Source organism: Diuraphis noxia, unplaced genomic scaffold (assembly GCF_037042655.1).
Source record: "Diuraphis noxia isolate RWA-SAM2 unplaced genomic scaffold, SU_Dnox_SAM2 contig0003, whole genome shotgun sequence".
Taxonomy (NCBI): Eukaryota; Metazoa; Arthropoda; class Insecta; order Hemiptera; family Aphididae; genus Diuraphis; species Diuraphis noxia.
The window spans coordinates 32,951,695-32,966,351 of NW_028301713.1; the positions used below are offsets into that span (position 1 = coordinate 32,951,695).

At 26.3% G+C, this 14,657-nt stretch overlaps 1 protein-coding gene across 6 annotated transcripts in view; it reads left to right on the forward strand.

Annotated features, from left to right (window-relative positions):
- Positions 1-5,958: 5,958 nt before the first annotated feature.
- LOC107165960 (eye-specific diacylglycerol kinase-like) overlaps positions 5,959-14,657 on the forward strand; it is a 177,572-nt gene continuing 168,873 nt past the window's right edge. For 2 of the 6 annotated variants that reach the window (XM_089221878.1, XM_089221879.1), the window contains exon 1: positions 5,961-6,306. The gene's annotated coding sequence lies outside the window, so the exon portion shown is untranslated. Of the gene's footprint in view, positions 6,307-14,657 lie in introns of all 6 variants that reach the window. The other 4 variants (XM_089221877.1, XM_089221880.1, XR_016190688.1 and 1 more) reach the window with 3 other exon arrangements.

Below are 14,657 nucleotides of genomic sequence, written 5' to 3' on the forward strand. Positions count from 1 at the left end.
ATAGAGGTTTGGATGGATTTTAAGTTTAAAGTTTGCAAAATTTAATCCTTTTTTTTCGGTGCGGCCGTGTCTCTTGTATGTACCTGGTTAGCTATTATAAGCGACAACCCGATACGCATAGTGTCCCACCAGCGCACTCTGTTGCCAAATAGAGTGCAATAATTTTACGCTTAGTAATATTTTACGTATTAAAATATTAGTTTTACTTAATAATTGTTGATGTCAATCAATACATCAAAAACGTATCTACCAACAAATTCTCGAATCTGCTGTTATTGTGGTATAAACTGTTTAATGTTCCTATAACCTATGCTATGCGTTTCAACATTTTCATTATTATTATGATGTCGAAGTGCTATCTGCACTGTATACCTGCAACTTCACCCTCGACCCACTACTCAATAATATACTATTAAACCTATCACATCTTCTCATTGTAATAGGCAGATACCTATTGTTTAAGTGTATAACATAATATTATTGTTTTCTTAATAAAAAATGTATGAACTATTAATCATTATTTCATTTATTGTTTTCGAATTTAAATTATTATACCATTTCACCACAATAATACGTAGGTGCATATTTTAACGTCGTGTTCAAATCTCAAATATTTTATACAAATATTGGATATCATTGCAAACGTGAATAAATACATAGGCGTATAGTATGTATATGAATTTTGGTTGTTTTAGAAGGTTTCAAATGTTCAATAAATCATAATATTGTGTACCTCTATATTGTGTGTTGTACCTTCGTAATATTATTAATTGAACGGTGGTACGATTTGATAAATAATAATACTATAGTAATTTTATTTTTTATTGCATTACCTATAACACCTTTGTGTTTGGGTTATTTGTTATGTTAAAAAGAAATAAAAATTCAAAATATTTATTCTTCTTCAATCAAATAAATCTCAGAGGTTGTGATGGACATGTAGAGTGTTGGAGTTAATATTAGTTTCAAATGTTACATTTTAATTGAAGTCTATATCTCTATAAATAATATTTTCATGTTATTATATTAATCTTATGCCATCTAAACTCCATCAAACGGGTTCATCTCATAAAAACAAAATTTTTTTTTTTAATATTTCGATTTGTTTACATATATATAAATTAAGATTTTAATTTTAATTACTTTAACATAATTTATATATTTTATTAATTTTTGTTTTAACCATAGACACAACAAAGTTATTTGTTAAAATAATAAAATATAAATGAGAATAATTTATCAAGTTCATTTTTTCTGGTAGCTATATAGTTCCTACCTATCGAGTTAAATGTATTGAATATAAACATGAAATGCCTTTTGTTTAATGTTGATTTATGTTTTGTGGTGTGTTTGAACGGATAATAAAAACGTTGACTTTTAGTCATATAGTTGACGTACGAAACAGCTTACTCGAAAGCCTTTTGTGAATATTAAACGAATCCAACAGTAATATTATTACAGTTTATACATTATATTATTATTGCATATTATTATGTTAAATTATTGTCGAAGGAATAAGATTAATCCACACTATAATATTATTTCATTCATCATCCGTAAATTCTTTGTGGATGGTAAGAAATGTACTATGTATATACTAATTGGTATGTTGATGTTTAATTATTTTAATTAAGTTTAAAACTATAGTATATGAGTTCATATTATAATATTCCTGTAACATGTAATTATGGAAGCTTGAAATCCATTGCGCTGTTTTTATATCATTATAAAATAATACTATCACATTTTTTTTTAACTGTAAGTTTTTACATTAAAAAAAAAAAAAAATAAACTCGTTGAATATAGGTAGGTATTACTTTCATTACTATATTGAAGAGATGATACGAGGATATTATGAGGCATATGCCATATACCATAATCTATATATATAAAAATGGAGACAAAAAATTCGAAATTGCATCAGTTGAGAACGGCTGGGCCGATTTGGCTCAAATTTTTTTTAAATGATAGAGAATGTCGGGGAGCGGGTTTATAGCATAAATTATGGACCTAACTCCTGTGAGTTAGATATTTAGAGACAAAAACTGGGTTACACCGGTGGTGCCCTCTAGCAGATAAAAATAAAAATATAAATCTATATATATATAAAAATGAAGACAAAAATGTATAACATTTCAGCAATTGAGAACGGCTGAACCGTTTTGCTCACTCTTTTTTTGTTTGGGTCGTAATTGCCAGGAGAATGTTCTTGCGAATGAAAAATTTGAGAAAGTTATCGGGTTAGAGAAATATGATGAGGGTGTGATGAAATTAAAGTGGCGCCATCTGCCCAGTAAAAAATAAAATAAATAATATTAATATATTTTGGTAGTCAAAGGCAACCATTTAAACAAACAAGTGCTCTCGAGAGCAGCTGGACTTATTTTTAGGATGGATATTTTTGTTTATTTATAAATGGTTGCTTTAGTGACGGTTATTATTAGCGGTTATTATTGTTCTGTGTTATTAGTGATGGTTAATGGTTATATATATATTTACATTATTAAACAGCTGGACCGATTGCGACAAAATTTGGTACAGAATTTTATTAGACATATGGGCAGAAGATTTGGTAAGTTAGAAAGTGTTATGCCTAAATATCATTGAATTGAATATTTAAATTGTCATACATTATATTGAAAAAACGAAGAAAATTACATAATGATATACGAAATTGAATACCGTTGTAAGATTATAATATATTTTAACCACTATCTATCATTATGTATAAAAATATACTGATAGCATCATCACATGAAATGAATTTAACACGCAATATGAACTATGGACCATAAAAGAGATAGCATTTTTAACGGGCTACGAAGTGCACGGGTTCAGCTAGTAGGATACAATTTACTAAGTTAACTTCGAACTTTTACCTTTCAATGTGTTGTGTAATATTGGCAGGTAAAATATATTTTTCTATTGTCTGTATTTTATGTAAATTTTTAAAAATTGAAATAAATCGGAATCCTCGTACCCAATCCAATTTATGCAGTAAATTTAATCTTTTGCTAGATTTTAAACATTTATCAATTGTCAACGTTTTTATTATTACATTTTCTATACTTGTATCAATATAATTATATTATTCACTTATTATATTGAAACATCCATAACAATCCAATGATTTTATGAATGACGTTAAAAGCTATTGATATTGTACAATAACTAAATTTCTCAAAAAGAAAACTCTCCTCGGATTATTGTGAAAATGTATTGTTATAAAAGGTTAATGTCACCTCTCTGGTTTTCTATAATAGAAAATCATATATTTGGTTGATACTCAAAAAATGGCAATTTATTGAAAATTCATGGAAGTATATAACTATACATAAGTGGGATTTGTGACCTGTTCAGCCACGGTGTTTTTGGAAAACAGTTTATAAAATTATTAATATTTTAAGTAGGTTTATTTTGTTTAGAGTGTATTATATACTTCTCATACCATTTAACTTTGAATTGAAAATTGAAGGTACTAAAATTCATCGAAAATCTATGCTGGTTGTCTGTCTTATACTCTTATCAGTAATTTAAGTGTTGTAAAATGAAATAAAATAAAGTATGAGATGAGAAAACAATATATCATGAATTAGAACTTTTTCCCATTGAAACGACAGTATAGTGTTTTCGCAACTTCTGCGTGGATGACATAACATTATATTTTAGATGCGTAATACACTATATTATGTACCTACCCAATTTTACAGTGCAGAGTAATTGGTCGGCTTCGCTGTTAAAAAAAGAATTATTTAAATGTTTTAACTGGACATAATTTATAATAATATAATACTATTACGACTTATTAATTTGTCGAAAGCAGAAACACTGTATCATCAATAGATGGCCTCTTCACTCAATCCCCCTGTCCAAACTGAAGTAAATAATCGTAATTTAATTTAACTTGTTTGTTATTTTATCTTTTTTATATAATTCTTAATGTCACTTGTTCTAATTGTAAATCATTATTTTACAGATTGTACGATTTTCTAATTTGAAAAAATAAATAAATAAAATTTTTGTCGAAATTGAATACTGTGCTGGATTCCAAATGATTTCTTTTGAATCGAATTATACATTAGTTTAATTTATTACTATTGTACAGGTACCTATAAATTCACTCAATATAATATAATATTATGTTAATGTTACGTTTTGACGACCACTTTGGAAGATAATGACAAATCAACCCGTTTCTTCTCGAGTTTCGGTGATGTTTAAACAACCTAAACGATCCAACAGGTCACCCTCCCCCTTTGTGATCCGTTGGTCTTATTTCGTGTCCGGTCGAATGACATGCGCAACTGACGACGCCTGCCACTAACAGCCACACGCTCCCCTCAGATATGGCTAAAAACATTGCGTCGGAGTTCTGAGTAGTGTATTCGTATTATACAGAGAATCCATATTTATCCTTGTTTTTGGTTACAATAATGTATTTGTTTATTCGTGTTCTGATGCCAATGCATTTAAAAATATTTTTCAGTATCATAATTCGTACTTTAAGACACTTGGATTGCTTACATAAATTATTTAATCAATGTGAGGAGTGTTTATACAAACAAACTTATGTTAAGCAGATGATTACTTTAAAAATATCGATTTACATGTGCGTCATAATTGGAACTAGCAGTTTTTAGTTATTTTTCTTTATATGTAAAGTATAGTTATTTGAATGTTAAATTAAGTAATTCATATTAATCTTTAAATATTTTATTTAGCCTATGAATAGCCAATAGGTAGTTTTAATTTGAAAATTATTATTGATTATTGATTTTTGAGATCGAACTGAATTAGTATTATATGATGTTGTATTATGGGTATATTCGAACTCAAAGTTCAACTGAATTTCAAAACGCAAGTTACACTAAAAACTGCGATTCTCAACTACTAAATATTAAAAAATGAACCTTGCTTGAAAATATTATTATGTCGGTTTCGTAGTTGGTATGCTTCGAATGGTGAGTGCCACCATGGACCATTTACTAACCGCCCTCTTTGCGTTTCCACTGCATTAAGATAGGTGGTGCTTTTCGGTTACTGAGTTACTTTGATACGGTAAAAAATATATATACAAATACACATACATATATATATATATATATACTCAAAGAGCTACATAACTGTGCATTGTCGGCACGGGTCTATCAATATATTTGGTATATAGGATGGGTTAGTCTATGAATGCCACACATCGGTGTGGTAACCATAGTGGGTAACCAGTGTTGAATCCAGAAAATTTTTCTGGGGGGGGCTCACTTTTTTTTCATTGGTGAATGGTGATACGTTATTTTAGTATTATGAATTATATATTTATATCTATTAATAGGTAGTTATTCTTATTACAATTTATAATTTAGACACTTCAAATTTATATAAAACTACAATAAAAATTATTTTTTTTTGATTTTTAAATCAATCTAAGGTTGTCACACATTATAAATCGTATTACCTATTATTATTATTTATTGCAATTCAGAAATTATAAATATTGAAAAAGTTACAAAATAAATTAGAAACCTATAAATTATTTTGTATTTAAATTAGTATTGTGCATTTAATAAATAAGTACATTTTGTTGAAAGTCAGAAAATTGTATTTGTCAGGGGGGGTGTTCGCCCCCCCCCCCTGAAGTATACCTGGATTCAACACTGTGGGTAACGTTTTTCAAAACAACTTTTGGTCGTAGGTTTTGCCACTTTTTAAAATTAAATTAATATTTTACGGTTGTCGATATATTGATGCATTTTCCAAAGAGCAACAGGTTCCCGACCCCTGATGTATAGTAATAATATGTCATGATATTATTATAACTGGTGTGACCGTTCTTCGACAACGTCGACGATGCTAAAATTTTGGAAAACAACCGCGCCGATGACGACGCTGCCGGGGTATTATTATTATTATTATAGCAGTCGTCGTCGTTCTAGGACGCTCTCAGTAGTCGATCAAACGCGGTATCGCGCGGACGCGGTTGCTGCGCCGCCAACCCGGTGTGAACGGTGTGCGTGTATTTATATGCGCGTGTATATAATGTGTGTGTGTGTGTGAGAGAGAGTGTGTGTGTGTGTGTGGCATGCGTGCCACAGTTTTTGTTTTGTATTATTTTTTGATCGTAATATTATTACAGCAATAATAATAGTAATAATAATAATAATTATAATAATAATAATAATCATAATCATACATTAAATTATTAATGGTAAAAATCTTAGTCGAAGAAAAAAAAACGAAATCGGATTTAGCGACGTCGTAAATATGGAAACGCCAACCACATTTTGAGACAACCACTCCCCGGATAAAAAGGTTAAGACAATATTTGATTTTTTAAAAACGTAAAACCAAAAACAACAATGACAAATTTATTATGATAACGAAAAAAAAGTTATAATCATAATAGTAATAAAAAAAAAAAATATACGAAATTCAAACGCACCGAGAAAATGTTTAGTCTGACAGGGTTTTCGACGAATGCATGATTATTATTTTTTTTGTTTGCGGGATTGTCGTCGCATGCCATTTGCACAGGTCGTACTGTGATACATTTTTTGTCAGATGAACGCCATACACAACCTACCTAGGTATATGGTCGGTATTCTATAGAGAACTTTAGCAGCATTCCTATTATAAAACCAACGTTAGTAAATATTACTGACCACCATAAAAAACATTAATAATATTACTTTTTAGTTATTATATACATACAAATCCGTAAATTTCAGTATGGATAGTATGATGTGTGATCTGTGAAATAGTTATAGTCTATAACTCTATATTGTTAATTTATCGATTTGTAATTTTTCCAACAACAATTTTTTCTAGGAAAAAAAATATTTCATATTATAAAAATGATAAAAATTAAAAATCATTCAATTATCGACTTGTTTGTAATAAAATTGGTAATGTTGGTCATTCCGTTATTCTCAATCCATTATCGTACCATAGATTATAATATAATAGATCGTATTTGATAACTGATTTTTTATATATATTTCATTATATTCATTGAGGTAACTAAGTATGAACTAATTTATGTTTTTATATTTAAATAACTTAGCTTTTACCAAAGGGCATGCAAGTTCTATATAGTTTTTATTAATTTGTTTTGTTTTTTTTATACCTATTTCATTATATTCATATATCTATGAACTATTTTGTATTTTTTATAATTAAATATTTTACGTTACCAAAGGAATGGTACATAAGTTATTTATTGTTTTTATTGAACTATTTTCGAAAAAAAAAAACATATTATTTGCATATTTATAAGTTTAAAGCATATTTAGAGAATATTTTAGTGTTTTTTTAGAGCATATTAGCATCATATTTTAAGCTTTTAAGAACCTAAAAATCCGCTCTTTAGTTATAGAATTATTGAAAACAAAATGTACCCATAATATATTATATTCTAGGTGCACTAACATTACATGTTGGGCGCGTTGGTACTGCAATGTATTTATTATCTCCTCGACACATAGATATGTACATGCACTGTTGTTTAATAATTTTATTAAGTTTTTTGAAAATTGAAACTCTGTTTAATATGTGAATATGATACCTGAATAATTAAACTTTAAATTTTATTATGATCTACTAAATCGTTTGATATTATTTTTAAACACACAGTGTTTGTACATTTACAACATGGTTTCGTACTCGTATATTTTTGTTCACTCGTGTATAGGTACGTGAACTGTAAATTATTCCATTATTAAACATATCTTACAAGAATTTAAAAATGTTACTCATGGGTTATGTATTAACTGTTGCTATCGATTCGGTCAACACATCATAGTACCTAAATTATGATCGTTTTTATTCCATATAGATCAAATTTATTAAACGAAGATACAAAAATTAATTTAATTTTAATATGTCTTTATATTTCCAAGTATAAATTTGGTGTAATTTTTTCTTATTCTACACTTATTATTATCGTTTCAGTAAAAATTATCGTAACATTTAGGTTTTATAATAGTATAGTAATAGGGATTTGTACTTTAAACAGAAATAAATCAACAATTATTTTATAAATAAACGTATTTTATTTTATTACTTTAAACACTAGATAAACGTTGCTGGATATGATATTATAATTTACTACTGAATGTTATGATTTGGTACTTTTAAATTTGTATTCAGTTACTCCAAAAAATATATATTTTATGTAAAAATACGATTTTCAATTTAACTAATAGTGATTTTTAAAAGATTCGAATATTTGTATGGTCAAAATAATTAAAACTTGCTATAGGTAGGCACCTTTGTTTACTTTTTTCCATTTTCCATTTAAATTTAAATATAATGAAAAATAATTTCAAAAGCTATACAGCTTTTATGTAAACATTTTATACAATGTTTCTTTAATTGTTTAATTCTTTATTTTTAGTTAAAACCAACCTTATTATAAGTTCATATATATATATATATATATATATATATATATATATTATAATTTATAATGAATGAATATTAATTTTTAATTGTGGAATTATCAACTTATATGGATATAACTAAATGTTGAAGAAATGTTATTTATCCAAGTAGCATAATAAAAATTAAATTAGTAATATTTATATTAAATATGTTTTCCTCCAAGAATTTAATTTTTTCTTTAGATTTTTATGGTGTAATATGGTTTTAATTTATTTCATTTGCACATTTATAAAAAGCTTGTTTTACAATCCTAAACACGTAACTTTATACAATCGCAAAACTCAAACATATAAAATATGGTATGTTTATTCTGTCTGTACAGAATGTTATTTGTACTATTTTTATACTAATTATTATAGTAAACAAATTCAATATTTATTTTAGTTATCCAACTTTAAATCAGTGTTAGAATAACGATAATTTACAATTCTATCGAATATACAATTCTTAACAAGATTTAATATTCATATAAATGATTGAGATATTTGACGTTATGTTTTTCGTTATATAAATTTTTATATCTTCTTTAGTAGACTCAGCATGAAAATGTTTGTGATTTTTAACTGAGAAGATCGTTTTAAATGAAAAAAAATATACACAAGATAAAAGCACAATTAATCTATAAATAAATAGATTCTTTGGTACGCGCAGAATCGAACATATAAATTTAGTAAATGCATTTAAAAAATGACTTAATTCTTATTTACTGATTTATAGTAATAAATAGTAATAATGGTAATTTTACAATAGTATTATGTAATTCGTATTTAATAAAAAATATTCAAAAACATTGGTTCCAAATGGAACTTAACATTCATTTAATAGAGGTAGTCGTAATAGATATTAGTGACATAAGATTATACATTTTTGTCATTTTCAATATTTCTAAACTGCGCTAAATTTATTTTATTTGCTATGGATATAAATAAGTACAAATTAATAGAAAAACTTTTATACCTGAACATAATATATTGATTTTCTATCAATTTCTACCTATATTTATTAATATCATTATACGTCGTGCCTGAACGAAATAATGAAAATTTAAATCATTTTTTATTAAAAATCTTTCTTTTCAAATAATGTCTCTATGCCACACCTTCGCCGTAAAAAGTAATGAACATCAATATCTCATGTATGAAAATTGTATTATCGTATATTATTATGCTTTTAAGTTTAAATAATTTTTACGCGGTATAAAATTCGGAGTACCTTTAATACAATTTTGTAGAAAGAAACACAAGTTAATAATATTTTACAATAATTAGATTAACAATAATTGAAAACAAATATTACTTATGTATTATAAATAAATTATTATTAAATTATTTACAATCAGTGTATTACTCGTATGTCACGGACAATTTAAACGATTCTGTATAAACTTGGTTGATATTCAAACATTGTTTAAAAAATAACATATTTCTTTTATAGGTTGATTATTTATTTAAAACTGGATATCCAAGGTGATACAAAATATTTTTTGTCGATGATTTATTTTGTGAAAGAAAATTCCCATTTTGAGTAATAATTTTTCAATTGTGTTGTTGTATTTCTCTAAATTGTAGAACATATTTTTTAAAACTGATTTTAAATTTTAAATGTGATCAATAAATAGTGTTTTATAATAAATAACTTTTATATTATAACTTATTCAATCAAGTTTTATTTTAATTTGTTTATTGTTTGTAGTGAGATGTAATTACCATTAAATACAAATAACTATTTGTATTAAAGTCACCTTTTCGAATTCACAAATATAAGTATGAAAGTTCTTATAAGTACAACTTTTATTTATTTAGGTAGAATCACATTTAATTTAATTGTATTTAACTAAAATATTATATACTTAGCGTGTTATGTTTATATCGAGTTGTTAATTTTAATGAAGATTTAAAGTATAGAAACCTGATATTTACTAAAAGAAATTTCAGTTAAGAGTACACTAGCTGACTAACCGACTAATACGTACAAGTTCTTATACTACTCTTAATCCTAAAAACTTTGATACTTACCCTCTATTTTTTCTTTAAAGTGTTAATCTAGGTATTAAAAACTAATAGAAACATTTTTTTTAATACTTGTTATGTAAACGTCGTGAAAGTTCATCAACGTTATGTCTTAAAGTTTACCCAAACTTTACTGTTTCAAAATTGTTTATTATCAGTGATTAATATGTCAAATATAAAAAGATAGTACTAACAGGTTTTTTTAAAAACTTATGATTTTCTATGGAGTGTTTTAATGTGTAAGTAAATAAATTTAACAATATTATTATTTATTATGTTATAATTAACAAGAACAAATTTATAAAAAAAACTTTGATTTTCAAAAATTTATAAAATATATTTTATTTTGTTTAAGGACCAATTAATATTTATTATACTAAAAAAAATATTATTATTTTATAATTGCTATTTATTTTACGTTTAGATATCAGATTGGTCTCATATTTTATAGCAAAATTGTTTTAACATAATTTTTTAAGAAAAAAAAAAGAGTTTTCATGGAACATTTTTTGACAGAAACCTATTTTTGATATGGTATTTAAACATACAATTCCAGTGAGTATAGGTAGTAAAATGTTCTTTAATATTAGTTTTTCCTAAAATGTATGTTTTATTAACGAAGTTCATTTAATCTGTTTTGAACATCTGCGGCGTCAAGCATTTTCTTATCTCAAAATGTTCATGTTTGGCACACATTAAAATCACATTTTCTTCTTTCCATGTTCTTGTCGAACCGTTCAATTTTGTTTCGATGAATCACAGTTATGTTTTCCCTTTGAGTAATAACGTCACATTACAATAAAAGACAACAATATTTCGTGTTTATTTTTCTTTCAATAAGTACCTATCCAAAAAAAATGACTTGGTTGGTAACGTGTAAAATTATTGCTCTTATTTTTATGAAACCAAATAAATGATGCTATTTTGTACGCAATTTTCTAATAATATAGTAGTTAATTATTAATATCTTTTTATAGAGTTATACACGAAAACGCTGTTTTTTAGGTATTTAGATTTTTAATTGGATATTTTTTTGTATATTTATTTTTTATACATTTCACGATTTAAAATATATAGGTACTCAGGCCAATAAAATCTTAACAATAGTAATAACTAGTCTGTTGCACAGTATAAGTCGAGATTACTTCGTACGAAGTCACCATAGTAATGAATGTGTTCATTTTAAACCATTATTCTTGGTTTTAATATCAAATTTCATCCAAATATTTAGCTCAAAACGTTTATAAAAAATTGAAATTATGCTATATTTTTTTCAGATTTTTTGATTTCTGGATGAATTATTCAAAGTTTTTGACGAATACCAAAATATTTTTTAATCGATTTTGATAAAAAAAAACAAATTCAAATATTTAAAAAAATTTATAAAATTTATTGAAACTATCTAATAACTACGTATATTCTATTTTAATTAAACAAAAAAAGAAAATCGATTCTGACAAAATATAGTTATGTGTAAAAATGTCTTGTTTTAGTTTATTGTTTTGTCACGATTATTTTATAAAATCTAGTGAACCTTACATTTTTGATTTCCAATGTATCAAAATATCAAATAGATTCAATTTTCTGCTAGAAATAACGCTTAAAGTTGGAAATACAAACATCCATACACACACAAATAAAATAAATAAATTAAACATATCATTTTAAAATCAATATATATTCATCATTCCGCTCAGAATTTATAATTCAATAAGTATTTTTTTTCTTTCATTATAATAAAAATTGATACGTTGATTGGTTTACGAATTTTAATTTATATATTTTTTTATTCGAGTCGATTTAAATTGACAATAATTTATTGTACATTTTATATTTATCTACTTTAAGTTCCGTAAATTTCTGTTAATGTGGCTCATATCAGTAAACAAATAGGCATAAGACGCCGGAAACTTGTAAACATGTTTTTACATTTAAATAAGGCTGTTTTTATTCCTTATTCATAAAAAAGTATCGACTAAAAATATATTATATAAAAACATATACCTACCTACCTATGTACAAATAAAATTATATTACGAATATTTCGTTTTCTATATTTTCCCAGACTTTTTTATTAATCGTTAAATTGTATTATTTACTGCTGAAGACCCAATACAAATAAAATACAAACTAAATACTTAACAATTAATAAAATTAAAACTGAATATTACTAATTTATTAGGCAATTTAAAAACCAACAAACCTAACCTAACCATAAATATTGTTGAATGTGATGCTAAAAAATGACTAATAATAATACATAAAAATAAAAATTTTTTCAATATTGTGTTTTATAGACGATAATATGAATGGTTTATGGATATTTATAACTATTTAGTCTCCCCTCTACCTAAAAATAAAATGAAAACTTGCACTAATATCCATATTTCCAGGCCCCGTATTATAGTCACTGGTTCCGGTGAACAGTACGATTTAACACAATTATGTAATAAAATAATATGTTCAACTACAGCCAGTAGTGAGTACGCAAGTTGTTGGCCGTGGATTTCGACTAGCCGATATTAAATCATCGAGACGTTTTTCACGCGAACGATTTAAATTTAAAAAGTATGTTCCTTCCCCCGAGTCCAGTTGGACATCAGCCAACGGTGAAGAAAATACGAAAAAAATACACTATTACCGCACACACGTGTCTCGAAAACTGTCTAAAACTTTATCCGACGCTATAGTACTAACATATTCGCCAGATATCATGTAAGACAGAGGCATTAAAACCGTGATATTCGGCTCAATGGGCCGTTGCGAAGGTTTGTCGGGGATGTACATGTAGCACAGTCGAGGAAATGAGATAACGATTAATATATCTATTCTGTACTATTCTGTTGTATTTTTGTTTTATTCTCCAACCTAAGACAAATTTTAATTTAAGTTTCGCCATGCATTTTGCGTAGCCTGTTTTTCTTAAATTGTTCGTATCTGTATAATATGATATATTTATAATTCCTATATATTATTATAATAAGTTGTTAAATACGAAAACATATTTTTATCACTGTGTCTTGGTAAAATAATTTTAGTGCTACCAACACGTTGTGCAGAGACGAAGGAGCTGTGGAACGAATAATTTTGAATACCTTTGTTGTAAAATTATAATATGCATACCGTAAGGTTTTCCACTGGGATTTTTACGTCACCACATTAGCTCCGCCTACCCGTTTAATCGAAACATATTATGCTTAAAATTAGGATACGATATCGGAATAGTTACCGGGCTAGTGATTTTTTAGCTTTGTGGGGTTGGATTAGTTTGGAAAAGCTTACATTTATAAGCTGGTTTAAGTGTTCACGTCGTACGAGAATTACTGGTCGGTATTAATAATTTTCTTCAAGTAGAATAATAACGGAATAATGTTATTTCGACGGCGATTTCGGACGGGCTAATGTTCATGAAATACGAGTTAGGGCAAATTAGGTTATGTCGAAGTATTAAACGTTAAAGTCAACAACGCGAAGCAAAATAATTTTTAAAGACCGTTTCTCTGACATTACTCATTTCGAGGGAAGAAAAAAAGTCCTAGAAGAAATTGCATATTAAAAACATCTTTGAACAATAACTGTTGTATTTTATGACTAACGAATAAAGCGAGTGAATAAAAATGTTCTCTAGTCGAAGACGAATATCAAATACTGTATCTACGTAGATTTAAAAAAATAAAATACTTTAAAATCTCAAGAGTAGCGAGTTATTCTAGAAAGAAATAATAATCTATTCATTACTCTATTCGTAACCATACGTGCAGTGCATACTTTAACAGTTTAACATTATTATTAAAAGTGAAGAATCATGGTTTATTTATACTATAATATACGTAGGTTACCCATTTTTTCAATTAATTTGGTGACTGCTGATGAGTGGTGGTTAAGGATCTAGAAATTGTTTGTTTCTTTTAAGTTGGAAAAAAATTGTCAAATTTTTGAATACCATATATATTCAGACTGATAAGAAATTAAGATCTTAACGAAATAAATAGAAGACATCTAAAATTTACTGATCATAAATATATCAAAAATCGTGTGTGATATAATTATGTAATATGTTGTAATGTAATGATTTATTTATTTTCTTATCATATTGAGATATTGGTGATTAAAAATAAAACAATAACGTTATTTAAATACCAAGTCTGATTTCTGATAAGTAATACTAATAGTATGATTATAAAAAAATTTCTATTTTTTTTATTTATAAAT